The following is a 14,563-nucleotide window of genomic DNA, read 5'->3' as shown; positions in this document are numbered from 1 at the left end:
CCATCCTCAGGCTGTGACTGTGAGAGATGATGGGCTTACACTTTCCTAGTTGTACCCTGTGGATATGATGCCCTATGTGTCCCTACATGCTGGATTTATTACTAAGGATGTGCTGAGTCCAAGCAAAAAAGAAAAAAGAAGCTCAAAGGATTTCATTTTCACCCAAAAATCCATCTGCTGAACAAGATGGACACCAACAACTCACTGCCCCAAGGACTCAGGAGTGCATGGGGAAGAGAGAAGGCCATACAGCTCTTTCAAGTGAATGGAAATCAGAGAATCACAGAATCACAGGGGTTGGAAGGGACCTCCAGAGATCATTGGGTCCAACCCCCCTGCCAAAGCAGGGTCCCTAGCTCATATTGCACAGATTGGCATCCAGATGGGTCTTGAATATCTCCAGAGTTGGAGACTCCACACCCCCCTGGGCAGCCTATCCCAGGGCTCCCTCACCCTCACCGGGAAGAAGCTCTTCCCCAGATTGGTGTAGAACTCCTTGTGCTCCAACTTGAGGCCATCGCCCCTTGTCCTGTCCCCACAGACACTGACAAGAGGCTGGCCATGTCCCCCTGTGTCCCACCCTTCAGTTATTGATAACCATTGGTCAGATCCCCTCTCAGGCTTCTTTTCTCCAGGCTGAACAGCCCCAGCTCACTCAGCCTTTCCTTGGAGGGGAGATGCTCCAGGCTTTTCATCATCTCCATGTCACTCCTCTGGACTCTCTCCAGGAGATCCCTGTCTTTTTTATACCAGGGAGCCCAGAACTGGATGCAATACTCCAGGTGAGGCCTGACCAGGGCAGAGCAGAGGGGGAGGATCTCCCTACTCAAAGGACCTGCTGGCTATACTCCTCTTGATGCACCCCAGGATCCCATTGTCCCTCTTAGCCACCAGGGCACACTGCTGGCTCAGGGCCAACCTGTCACCCACCAGGACCCCCAGGTCCTTCTCCACAGAGCTCCTCTTCAGCAGGTCATCCCCCAGCCTGTACTGATTCAAGTGGTTACTCCTTCCCAGGTGCAGGACTCTACACTTGCTTTTGTTGAACCTCATTTGGTTTCTTACTGCCCAGCTCTCCAGCCTGTTTTAACCTGTCAGAACCTGAGCTCAGGCCCGAAGCCTTTTGCTTCTTCTCCAGGCAGGAGTATCAACAGCCACTGCATGGGATCAAGGAGCTGCATTCTTTCCCCTCCTTCAAGCACTAATGATGTTATCAACTGCATCAGGAGAAACAAACTTGGGAGCCTAAACAAACTGACAGACAAATCGAGGGGAGAACCTGCTATTAAATATCTCCATGCCACTAAAGATATCAGTCATTTTAGATCTGTGCTGCTGTTAGGAACCAAGTTTGGCTAAAAATGCAGTTTAAAGGCCGTTTCCATTTCCTGGAATATGCAGAAGACATGTAGAGTTCAATACTCCCAAGTCCTCCACAACCACCATCACCTCTCAAGGTCTGCAGCTGGATTCTCAGATGTCTCATTTTCTATATTTACCCAATCAAACACACAGAGAGCATATCTTTTTGGGTATAAACACACTACCAATTATTATAAACAAGTAAAGAAACCCCAACCACAAATGAAAAAAAGGAAGAGAGAGTTCACCTCTCTCTTGGTTGTCTAAGACATGTTACAACAGCTCCCTAACCCTGCCTCTAGTCCTCCCTAATCCCTTTACCAGTCTAATTAAACTCATTAAACACAGTTCTGGAAATTCTGTTTCCACTACCCTTTCCTGAAGACAACTGGATCAACTGCCAAGAGGCAGGTCTCAGTTTGGGGTTTTGAAGGAAAGGAAAGAGCAAATGAATATCTGATAACATATATACATGTTACCTTTTACTTACATTTATTTTTATATATTTATATATTCATTATATTTATATATGCATATATAGAATCATAGACTGGTATGGGTTTGAAGGGACCCCAAGGATCACAGAGCTCCAACCCCCCTGCCACAGGCAGGGCCACCAACCTCCAGGCTTGGAGCTACACAGGGTTGCCCAGGGCCACATCCAACCTGGCCTTGAACACCTCCAGGGATGGGGCACCCACCCCATCTCTGGGCAGCCTGTTCCAGCCCCTCACCACTCTCTCTGGAAAGAGCTTCCCCCCAATATCTCATCTAACCCTTCCCTCCTCCAGCTTCACTCCATCCCCCTTGTCCTGCCACTCTCTGCCCTTTAACAAGCTGATTCCCCTCCTGTTTCTCTGCTCCCTTCAGGGGCTGGAAGGCTGCAATGAGGTCTCCCCACAGCCTTCTCTTCTCCAGGCTGAACCAGCCCAGCTCCCTCAGCCTCTCTCCATAGGGGTGGAGCTCCAGCCCTCTGATCATCTTCGTGGCCTCCTCTGACCCCTCTCCAACAGTTCCACATCTTCCTTGTATTGCACGTATATCACACATAATTTAAATTTTCTTGGGTAATACATTTTATATAGATATAACACTTTTGAAATTACGTGAACTACTCCCCTCCTAACTCTCTTATAATCCCACCTCAGTGCTCAAACTAATCTTTTAACTTTTCTGTACATAAAAGAATCTCAAGATTGATGCATTGATTCAATGACATACCAAAAAAAATTCCAAAGAAAAAAGAAAAGAAGGAGCAACTTGAGGATTGTTTTCCCAGGGAGTTGTTTCTCATGTTCATTGACTTTGGTCAAGTGGAAACTCAAAAAGAAGCTTCTCCCATGATTGGACATTTATCAGATCACTGAAGATTTTCTTACACCTTCACATGAATTCGCATTGCTGCTTTACTCACAAAAAGTCTTTGACCTTTAACTTTCAGTATTTTCATGAGACTAAGAAGAATTTCAACATGTCCAAGATGTCTCCTTCCCTTATCAGGCTTCCACAGTTTGCATAATGGAAATGCGAACAGAGCATAAGGCATAAACCCAAATTCACAGAGTCACAGAACTGTAGGGGTTGGAAGGGACCTCCAGAGCCCATCGGGTCCAACCCCCCTGCCAAAGCAGCTCGGTGTCCAGACGGGGCTGGAATATCTCCAGAGAAGGAGACTCCACACCCTGTGTCCCACCCTTCAGATATTGATAACCATTGATCAGATCCCCTCTCAGGCTTCTTCTCTCCAGGCTGAACAGCTCCAGGTCACTCAGCCTTTCCTCGGAGGGGAGATGAAGTTCCTTAAGTCATCAGATTTTAAAAGAAATGGTTAAATCCTAATTATTGCTTTAAGTCTAAGTCCTCATTAGAAATTAGGTTAGCAAAGTTTCCAAGGCTCAGGAAAATAAAAGCATCCTTCCTGCCTAGGACTTCTACGCTGTTCTTCTGCCCATGTCCTCTACATGCCCCTCCTGCACAGACCTCTTTGCCTTAACACATTCTCCCATCCCTCTTAAAGACTGCCTTTCCCACAAATTCTAATTAATGAGCCCAAATTCCTAGTTCACCTCTACTACTCTACATCACAAGCTTCCCAGTGAAGGGGAAATTTGTCCTGGACAATCCCCAATGCATCTCACATGCCTTGAGATGTATCATTAATAACCATGAGCAAACTTAATATCTGAAGCAGGAGCACATGCTTTAAACTGCTTTTGAAAAGCAAATATTGCAGAGAAGACAAATTATCATGAATGTTTAACTGAGCAGGCAATGAGAAATCATCTTTATTATCAAATTCAGCCTGCCTCACAAAAAATAGGTCTTCAGCTGTCACCAATTTTTTTTCTTTTGCCATTATTTCATAGCAGAGAAAGGATGAACCGTTAAAAATTGTTTACATTAGGAAAGAAAAAGTCCCAGCAAGAGGGAATGATGATGATGATGATGATGAGCAAGAGGATGATATGCAGCAGGACAACTGTTCACAAAACTCCTTCAGGAAAAAGGGTTGATTTGGTGGCAAAGCAGTGTACACACACTTGCCATCACTAACAAAGATATGTGTTAGGACCTCTTGGATCGTGTCTAGAGGAGGCCACAAAGATGATCCAAGGGCTGGAGCACCTCTCCTATGAAGCCAGGCTGGGAGCGCTGGGTCAGCCTGGAGACAAGAAGGCTCCTGGGAGACTTCAGAGCCCCTTCCGCACCCTGAAGGGACCTACAGGAAAGCTGGGAAGGACTATTTGAACAGGCATGGAACTGTAGGATGAGGGGGTGATGGTTTTAAACTAACACAGATCAGGTTTAGAGGAGACCTTAGGAACATGTTCTTCAATATGAGGATGGTAGATCAGATTGCCCAGAGAGGTGGCGGAGGCCCCATCCCTGGAGACATTCAAGGTCAGGTTTGCTGGGGCTCTGAGTGACCTGCTCTAGTGAAGATGTCCCTGTTCACTGCAGGGGGTGGGACTACATGACCTTCAAAGGTCTTTTCCAGCTTAACCCAGTCTGGGGTTCTATGATCTACCTGAGCCAGCCACACTTCGTATTTTAATTGCAACATCTTTGCATCAACCTCTGAGTAAACACAAAAATCCCACCCAAGCACGAGTGAAAAGCTTTAGTAGTCACTCTCATCATCAGCCTCACTGAGAGGTGCCAAACCATCATCCTCCTGCAGAGGACACAATGATGCAGAGCTTCTGGGGACCTGTAGGCATCGTCTATCATGTCGTATTATCTCCACGAAGGACCTGGAAACTCGTGATGTACTTCCGGGTACTCACAATACGATACTTGGATAACTATTCAGTGTATTAATAATTTCTGCAACTGCCTGATTTTTAAATAACATGTCAAAAAATGATCAAAATCCAAATCCTCTTTGTCTTTTAAGAAACAACGCAGGTTTCCTGCTAACCCAAACCCTTTATTGGACCAGGCAGAACGATGACCACAAGTCTTTGCAATGGTTCTCTATCTTCATTTCTCGTCCCAGCAAGGAAAGATGTGCCAAAGGTGGATTTATTCAAGGACTCTGAGCAAGATGATAAAAGAAATCCCAGAGCCCAACCCAGTGTCACCTTACAACTCTGCTAGAGTGCCAAAAATCACAAGTCCTCTTCCACTTCCACTTACCAAAACTCAGTGATTTAAAAGAGATGGGAATTTTCCATAGGGTAGGAAAAAGGCAGTACCACAGTGCCAAAGGTAGCTCATGGATGTATTTTGAAGGGTACACCACAGGTTTAGGAGTCAGGCATGAGGGCATCCGGACAAAGATAACAGCTCTCACTGTGTCCTAATCCAGCAGAATCAGAGAATCCCAGAATTGGTTTGGTTAGAAAAGACCTTTCAGATCATTGAGTCCAACTATTAACCCAACACTGTCAAGGCCACCACTAAACCATGTCCATAAGCACCATGTCTACAGAGCTTTTAAATCCCCCCCAGGGATGGGAACTCCACCACTGCCCTCAGCAGACTGGTCCAATGCTTGGCAACCCTTGCAGTGAAGAAGTAATTCCCAATCTCCAATCTAAACCTCCCCTGGCACAACTTCAGACCATTTCCTCTTGTCCTATCACTAGTCCTATCACTAGTCACTGGGGAGAAGAGGCCAACCCTTACCTCACTACCCCCTCCTTGCAGGGAGATACAGTGAGCAATCACGAATCCCCTCAGACTCCTTCAGATTAAGCCCCCAAGTTCCCTCAGCTGCTCCCATCAGCCTTGTGTTCCAGCCCCTTACCTGCTCCATTGCCCTTCTCTGGACATGCTCCAGTATGCCACTGATGTGCCAGAAGGCTCTCTCCAGCAGCACCCAGTGATACCCTCTAGTAAAACCATCATTAACATCTACCTGTGGAGAAGGTCTCAAGTTGCTCTTGGGTTTCTACAGCCAAAAGGAATGGTGAGAGTAGGAAAAAGGATACACAACTCTGCTTTCAAAGCTGCCAAACCCTGAACTAGCCTCCAGAGAATGGCAACCAACTTCACAACACTAACATCCTTGAAAATCCAAATTACAATTACAGCAGCCATGAGTATGTCATTACACACGTTAACAAATGTTCAGGAAACCAAAGAAGGTGTTTTGTTAAGCTTCGGATGCATTCCACTGTTCTCCCTCATCAGAGAACTCAATGCCTTCTGGATCAGATGGATATTTGCATTCTTAAAAACAAATTCAACAGTGGGTCACTGTTCACCTCAGACATGCTCACAGTGAGTGTCATAATAGCTAAATATTATCACAGAAAGGAAATGAAGGCAGCATTCCACGTACTGCACTGGGAAACTGCTGGCTCTTTTATCATGGAATCACAGAACCGCAGGGGTTGGAAGGGACCTCCAGAGCCCATCGGGTCCAACCCCCCTGCCAAAGCAGCTCCCTAGGACAGGTCACACAGGTCGGCATCCAGACGGGGCTGGAATATCTCCAGAGAAGGAGACTCCACACCCCCCTGGGCAGCCTGTCCCAGGGCTCCCTCACCCTCACTGGGAAGAAGCTCTTCCCCAGATTGGTGCAAAACTCCTGTGCTCCATCTGAGGCCATCATCCCTTGTCCTGTCCCCACAGACACTGAGAAGAGGCTGGCCATGTCCCCCTGCGTCCCACCCTTCAGATATTGATAACCATTGATCAGATCCCCTCTCAGGCTTCTTCTCTCCAGGCTGAACAGCCCCAGATCACTCAGCCTTTCCTCGGAGGAGAGATGCTCCAGTCCCCTAATCATTAATCACAAATGTTTGCAGGTTTGGATGCAAACCCAGTCCAACATTTTTTTTCCAAGTTAATTTGATAATATCTAAGACAGAAGGAAACTTTATACAGACAGAAAGAAATCTTCCTTCATAAACAAATCAGAGTCAATTAGCAAAATTCTAGCAATGGTATTCTTTTATTGCAGTCAAGCGTAATCTTGAAGGTCTATTAAAAAAACCTCTCAGCCCACAATTTGCATTTCAATTAAGTTTCAAACTTTTGTGTGGAGAACAGATGACTAGAATTGGGTACTACAGAAACTACCATATACTGGAATATGCTCATAAATGTTAGAAAGTAAGAATTTCAAGTACAAAATGCAGGAAGTCCTGCAAGGTTTGGGGTCTGGTGTTTTCCTGAGAGCCTGTTTGAAACGGGTGAAGACATAGGGGTATAATAAAAATAAACATCAGTGCTAACTGCAACGCAGTTTCATAGGACTATAAAATGTGGTAGGTGGGAAAGGACCTTTGAAGGCCATCTAATCCCACCCCCTGCAGTGAGCAGGGACATCTTCACTAGAGCAGGTCGCTCAGAGCCCCAGCAAGCCTGACCTGGAATTTCTCCAGGGATGGGGCTTCCACCACCTCTCTGAGCAATCTGGGCCAGGGATCCTTCACCCTCAGAGGGAAGAGCTTCTTCCTGATACCCAGCCTAAAACCAACTTTTGTCCTATCATTCCATGCCCTCGGGAAGAGTTCTTCCCCAGATTTCCTACAGGCATCTTTCAGAGATTGGAAGGTCACTATAAGGTCCTCCTAGAGCCTTCCATTCTCCAGGCTGATCCAGGTGATCCACCAACTTCATATTGCAAAACTTCCATTTCATTCACATGTTACTGAAGCAACATGGGGCAAATCCAAGGGGTAAATCCAAGGCTCTTGAAAAGAGCCACGGGAGCTTCAGGTTAGAAATTAGGAGAAATTTCTTCTCTGAATGAGTGGCTGGGGATTGGAACAGGTTGCCCAAGGAGATTGTGGAGTCACCATCCCTTGGGGTGTCCAAGAAAAGGTTGAATGAGGTACTTAGGGAAATGGGTTAGTGAGTAATAGAAGTGGGGACGGTTGGACTAGATGATCTTGGAAGTCTTTTCCAACCTTAATGATTCTGTTATATCCTTTCTGAGGTTTACCAAACACACCCACAGCTTAAAGAAATCCTCTGGATATCGTTACTGCAAATCCAACACTATCAAGTTATCACATCCACATGTTCAAAAGACATTTCTCTGTCACAATATATGTAAAGTACTGGCCAATTGCTTTACAGCTTTATTGCTTATAATTGTACAGGGCTCCAATCACTTTCAAATCAATTCAAGCCCAATCACTGCATTTCATACTAAACTCTAATTATACAATCTAGCAGGAAAACACTGGAGTTAAAGACCCTTCAACAAGTTTAGGCAAAAATCAAAGGCCCATGAAGGGCTAAATCAAAAGCTGGCTCGTACCAACCCCATTCTTTGTGCAGTCAACCAAAACTAATTAATGCTTTTAATGTTAGTTTACCCCTTTTGGCACCCTAAATCAGAATGCACAGCTTTTATGAGTTAACAAAAGAACCTCTGAAAGGTGTACCTCATTAACCAAACTCATAAATTTGTATGCACTTACTTAGAATCAGCTATATTTACAGAATCACAGAATTACAGAATTATAAGGTTGGAAAAGACCTTTAAGATCAAGTCCAACTGCTCCTGTCCTATGCTAAACCATATCCATCAGTACCTGATCTACTCTTTTTTCAAACACTTCCAGCCCCCTCCCTGGGCAGCCTGTTCCACAGCCCCACAACTCTTGCAGGGAAGAACTTTTCCCTCACATCTGAGGTGACCCTGCCCTGGTGCAGCTTGAGCCCATTTCCCTTTGTCCCATCTCCTGTCCCCTGGCTGAAGAGACCATCGCCCACCTCTCTGCACCCTCCTGGCAGGTCAGTGGAGGTGCTGAGAAGGTCTCCCCTCAGCCTCCTCTTCTCCAGGCTCAACACCCCCAGCTCCCTCAGCCGCTCCTCAGAGGATTTGCCCTCCAGCCCCTTCCCCAGCCTGGCTGCCCTTCTCTGGAGTCGCTCCAGGACCTCCATGTCCTTCTTATGGTGAGGAGCCCAGAACTGGACCCAGCACTCGAGGTGCAGCCTCACCAGTGCCCAGTCCAGGGGCACAATCCCCTCCCCAGACCTACTGGCCACACTGTGTCTGACACAAGCCAGGATGCCATTGGCCTTCCTGGCCAGCCGGGCACACTGCTGGCTCATGGTCAGTCACCCAACACCCCCAGGCCCTTCTCTGCCTGACAGCTCTCCAGCCAGTCTCCCCCAGCCTGTAGCGCTGCTTGGGGTTGTTACGCCCCATGTGCAGCTCTCTGCACTTGGCCTTGTTGAACCTCAAGTTGCACCGTACTTGATGAGCAGAATTCTCTGCAGGCCGTACACGGAGAATATTCATTTATCAATTGTCGCAGTTTTCATAGCTGGGCGCTGGGAGAGACTGGGGGCTGTAGAAAATGGCTGTTGTGAGGAGCTGCTGGAATTCTCTGTGGCCCCAAAATGTAAACATCGGACAATTCAAGGGCAAAGTCACTTCTGACCAAGGCTGAGCCAATTGGAGATGGATTCATAGCACCTCTGTGAATCACATATAGGAGAAAAGAAAACCTGGCAGCAGCTGCATTTTGCCACTGGAGAAGGGAGCGAGAAGATGTTACAAGCTGTGCAGACACCAAGGCCAGGAAAGGGCGGGGGAGGAGGCAGCCCAGGTGCCGGAGCGGAAAATGGCCCTGCAGCCCGTAGAGAAACCCATAGTAGAGCGGGTGCTCCCTGTGCAGCCCACAGAAAAGGCCAAGACCCCACCTGCAGTGCGTGGGGGAGCTCCACGCTGGATGGAGCAGGTGGAGACATAGAGAAGATGCTGTGACCCTACGTTGGAACAACCCTCTGCCAGCACTTGCAGCCATGGAGAGAATCAGAGACACAGAGATGAGTGAGAGAGAGATTTGCGCCGGAACAGGTTTGCTGGGGGGAGGTTGGTGACCCCGTGGAGGACTGGAGAGACATTGTGATTTACTGCTGCACCCATACCAGTGATCCATAGCGGGGCAGCTGATGAAAGAGAAAAAGCCCTGGGGGAAAGGACTCATGTTGGAGGAGTTCGTGGAGGACTGTCACCTGTGGGTGGGAACCCACAGCACAGCACGGGGAGGGTGTGGAATGAATGCCCCGCCCCAACCCCGGCCGAGAAGGAAACCAACTTACAAGGAACTGTCTGAAGCCCCCATCTGAAATAAAGGCCATGGTTTCCAGCATGACTTTTGAGAGCACAAATGTGGAGCAAAGACTGTGGGAAGGTGTTACAGAAAGGTGTAGGGAACATGCTGAATGTTTTCCTTATATTCTCATCTCCACCAGAGAGTCTTCAAGGACTGAGCGTGCTGTGGCACTTCTTCAGCAGGAACAGAAAATGGGTCCTCAAGCCGATCTCCTACCACCCCCCCGCTTGATGAGGCCCTTCAGCTGCTGCACTCATTTTGATACATCATTTGAAGAGTCCTCATTAGGGTTTCTTAGAAGCTTTGCAAGTCTGCTGGACTTCGACCTGGCCTCTAAGAGAAGCAGCTATCAAAAGGCTACAAAAAGATACCCAACACATTAAACCTCAGTCCAAAAAGAAGACAAGGCCACAAAGGTTTCAAGATACCTCTTTTTCAGGAAGAGATGTAGATACAACTCACATCCTAGACTTGCAGAAACAAAAGAGACTCTAACTGCCTCTTTCTAGCTAATTAGACAGACAAGAAGTGTTTTGGTCTGTTCCCCACACACCTCAGAGCAGTACCTACGGCACACTTGAACATAAACTCACAGATGGAAAGTAGAAAGTTGGTCCAGAGCATCTGATGAAGTCTTGTGTTAGAGATCTTCTCTGCTGCTTATGTCCATAAATCTTATTCCTTTATTTTTAAATCTGGTTTTGACAGGTTTGGTTTTTTCTTTGTTCTGGGAAATGTCATCTTCCTAACAATGTCTCACTCCTCCAACAATGACGATGTATGAGCAGTATTCAGCCATAAAGAATCACAAAGCCATTTGGTTGACAGCGAGTTATCCATGAGCCAGAAGAGTCCCCAGGCAGCCAGGAGGACCAACTGCATCCAGGGATGCATCAAGCCTGGCATGGCCAGACACATCCTTGTCTCCTTTACAGGACCAGAGGTGATGGGCACAAACTGGACTAGAGAAAGTTCCACCTAACCCTGAGGAGGAACTCCTTTGCTGGGAGGGTGGCGGAGCCCTGGGCCAGGCTGCCCAGAGAGCTTGGGGAGTCTCCCTCCACCTCTGGAGCCATCCCAACCCCGTGATCCTGGGCGCTGTCCTGTGCAGCCTGCGGGAGGGGACCCTGCTCTGGCAGGGGTGGGACTGGGGGCTCTCCAGAGGTCTTTGCCAACCCCACCAGTCTGGGGTTCTGTGATACTTGTGGCTGGCATGGGGAAAGAGGGAAGAAAAGGAACACAACCAAAATCCAACACCTTGTGGGGCTTGAAACAGTCTCTGTTGAGTTACATTTAAGAAAACCTTGCAGAAATGGTCAGGAGACTACAATAATCAAAGGTTTTCCATGAGCACAGAAACATTGAGATGAATGGAGTGAACATATAAAGTCCAGGACAGCCCAGCTGGCCACACACCAAATCCCACTCACACACACTGTATGGAAACCAGCCTAAAGGTAAAAGCCTTTTTAAAAATATTTACATCCAGCCCAACCATTACACAGATAAGAAAGCTATTTTTAGATACACATGGCTTTTACACAGACTATTTAATTGATGGAATTCCAGTTCGGATTTGGGGGAGTGGGGTACTTCCCAAGCAGGAAATAACCTAACCTAAGTAAACTAAGTTAAGAGCTCATGCACACACACATTCAAGAGTTTAATTCCATGTCTTCTGCCTTCTGATTTCTGAACACTGTTCACCATCATGACCCTAAGAGGGAGAGGTTCAATCCAAGGTAAAGACACCCAAGAAGTAAATGTCTGAAGTGGCTGGTGGAGATCCCACAGCCTGGAGACCAACTCCAATCAGCTTGAAAAGGACAGCCAGCAGCTAGTCAGCCAAATGTCCCCAAGTCTCCATCAATTCCACTCTTAAGATCTCCAGGGACTGCACTGGCAGCTCAGAAACTCAGCACACACAAATCTTAAACTCAGGTTTCTTAATCTGGAGCTGAATTGGAACAGAAGCCCTGTGGAGCAGAAGCTCTCTTTCTCATGCAAAGCCAACAACATATTCTCATTTGAAAAAAAAAAAATCAAACAAAAAACCCCATCTTGTCTTCCAGACCTCCCATCGGTTCCAATCCCAATTCTCCAGTCTGAAAAACTGAGCCCCCACCTCTGCTTTCTTCCAACCTTCCCCCCCCTCATCAAACGTGTACCCTTGTTTTTTCCTTTCTCCCTTCTGCTGCCCTGAACCCCTGTTTCTCAGGCTCAAAAAAAGCAGCAGAGCCTCAGCTAACTCTCCTACTTGGAGATACAGGAATGCTGGGCAGTAAAAGGGCATAGGAGCAGCATTAAAGTCCTGGTTTATATTTTTCCTTTATCATTTTTCTAGCATGATGCTCAAAAGGGGAAGAGGGAAGTGGAAATGGGCCCATTGTTGTTGCTTCAAGATTGGGACAATTAAGGAGGAAACAATGCTTTTCCAAAACTCATTTCTGTCCCATCCCACCTAAGATGGATTGAGTTGCCAAGTGTGGGACAAGGAAGAAACAACAGTCTGGTTTTGTCCCTACCCAAAAAGCCAGCATCTAATCAGGATCTAAGCTCTTACTCCCAAAGGAGAGTTGGAGTGCTTCTGTGTGCTAAAATATTAGGAAGATGAGGATCACAGCCTGCCTAAATGTTCAAGATGGATCCAAGAGCTGAGAACATCCGACAGCACTGTTGTTGTCTGTCTGCATCTGGTTTTCAGCAAATCTGACTGGAGTGGGCACAGGACAGAGTATCCTGGCAGCTGACATTTAAAGTTCATGTTACTAAGCAGTAAAACATATGAAAGGGGGATGGAGGGTGGGAAATCAACCCTGTTTCTTCCGTCCTCCTGCACAAGAACAGCTGGATTGGGCAAGGCTGACACTTCAGCTATCCCAATGTCACCTCTGTGGCAACAACCAAGCATGAAAACCTCAGGGAAAATTCAAGCCTGGGGCAGGAGCACAGTGATATTTGCCCAGCATACTTTCCAGCCCATAACCCTGTGCAGGACAGGCATTTCATGAAGAGGTTTGGTTGTATTTAATAGCTAGTTACACATCACCTTATCCCACTATTACAACAGATTTGATTTTCTTTGTACCTAAATGCTTAGAGGGCTTGAACTGTTTAGGTCTTGTAATGCCAGGCACCACATACAAAATAAATAGTTAAGACAGAATAAGTTGGAGCTGATTCTCAGACCACATCATAGAATCATAGACTGGTCTGGGTTGGAAGGGACCCCAAGGATCACAGAGTTCCAACCCCCCTGCCACAGGCAGGGACACCAACCTCCAGGCCTGGAGCTACACAAGGTTGCCCAGGGCCCCATCCAACCTGGCCTTGAACACCCCCAGGCACAGGGCACCCACCACCTCTCTGGGCAGCCTGTTCCAGCACCTTACCCACTGTACATCCCACTGCAAAGTTTGTCTTTTTAAGAATCATTTCTAGTTTTCTTTTATGAAAGGCTGCAACATCAATGAATAGAAAATAATTTGCCTGTCTTTAGGTGAACGACAGAAATTTACCTCAGGAATCAGGCTTCTGCCATCCCAATGAACCTAACCAACACCAGCAGTACTTTTTACTTTCTTCTTTAATATAAAACAACACTAAATTATTTACTAAGAAGATATTAAGATGAATAAACACTAAAAGAACCACCCTAACTCTCACAATCCTTTCTAGGAGCAGTGTGTACCTCCTGTGTGTTCCACTGCAGCCCACTGATTACCTCAGGTTTATTAACCTTATAAATCAACACAATAAAATAAGCTAGACTTACAGTATCACTGGAGCTTCAGCTTATGCATTTTTTCTTGACCCAGAAATTGCTTATTTTAAGCATGCAATGTGATTCTGTACCAAAGTTCATTTAATATAAACAATATAAACCCATACCAACACTTTTTTAATCAACACTCGCAACCTCTGTGAGATCCAAAGCATTTCTGTCTGTGGATGGAGTAGGGAAAAAACATGTTCAGAGGAGTATCTCAACTCAAGAGCTACTCAAGATTCAAAAGCAGACATAAAACATGAATTGATACCTCTTGGATACGAGCTTCCTTTGGATGGAGATGATCCAGAGAGCAGTCTGCCTTTGGCTGCAGGGCAGTGAGTCTTCACAGCATTCCACAACTCTGCAACAGCAACCAACGGAGAGAAAGAAAGAAACCTGTGAGTGTCTCCACAGACAAACTTTTTCAGAAAGAAAACACATCTCTTTCTAGTAAAAAGTGTTCTTTAGCCTCACTGGAGCAAAAGGAAGAGCAGGTACTTGTAAGAAATGCAGTCAAAAAAGGAAGAGCAATGGGGATGCAGGATAATGGGAGGAGAGGGAAGGGATACAGGAGCTGGCTACAAGATTGGCGGTTGCAAAAAAGACGGCGTGATCATAGAATCCCAGACTGGTTTGGGTTGGAAGGGACCCCAAGGATCACAGAGTTCCAACCCCTCTGCCACAGGCAGGGCCACCAACCTCCAGGCCTGGAGATACACAAGGTTGCCCAGGGCCCCATCCAACCTGGCCCTGAACACCCCCGGGGACGGGGCGTCCACCACCTCTCTGGGCAGCCTGTTCCAGCCCCTCACCGCTCTCTCTGTAAAAAAAACTTCCCCCTAATATCCAATTTAAACCTTCCTTCCTTTCTTTAGCTTCACTCCATCCCCCTTGTCCT

At 46.8% G+C, this 14,563-nt stretch overlaps 1 protein-coding gene across 1 annotated transcript in view; it reads right to left on the bottom strand.

Moving 5' to 3' along the window:
- FAM168A (family with sequence similarity 168 member A) overlaps positions 1 to 14,019 on the bottom strand; it is a 179,677-nt gene extending 165,658 nt beyond the window's left edge. Inside the window, exon 1 of the mRNA XM_084280231.1 lies at positions 13,934 to 14,019. The gene's annotated coding sequence lies outside the window, so the exon portion shown is untranslated. The remainder of the gene's footprint in view (positions 1 to 13,933) is intronic.
- Between the last annotated feature and the right edge of the window lie 544 nt (positions 14,020 to 14,563).

The sequence above is a fragment of the Gallinula chloropus genome (assembly GCF_964237585.1).
Source record: "Gallinula chloropus genome assembly, chromosome: 1".
Classification (NCBI taxonomy): Eukaryota; Metazoa; Chordata; class Aves; order Gruiformes; family Rallidae; genus Gallinula; species Gallinula chloropus.
Note: the sequence above shows the minus strand (reverse complement) of the source record. Positions and strands in the feature narration are given on the sequence as shown.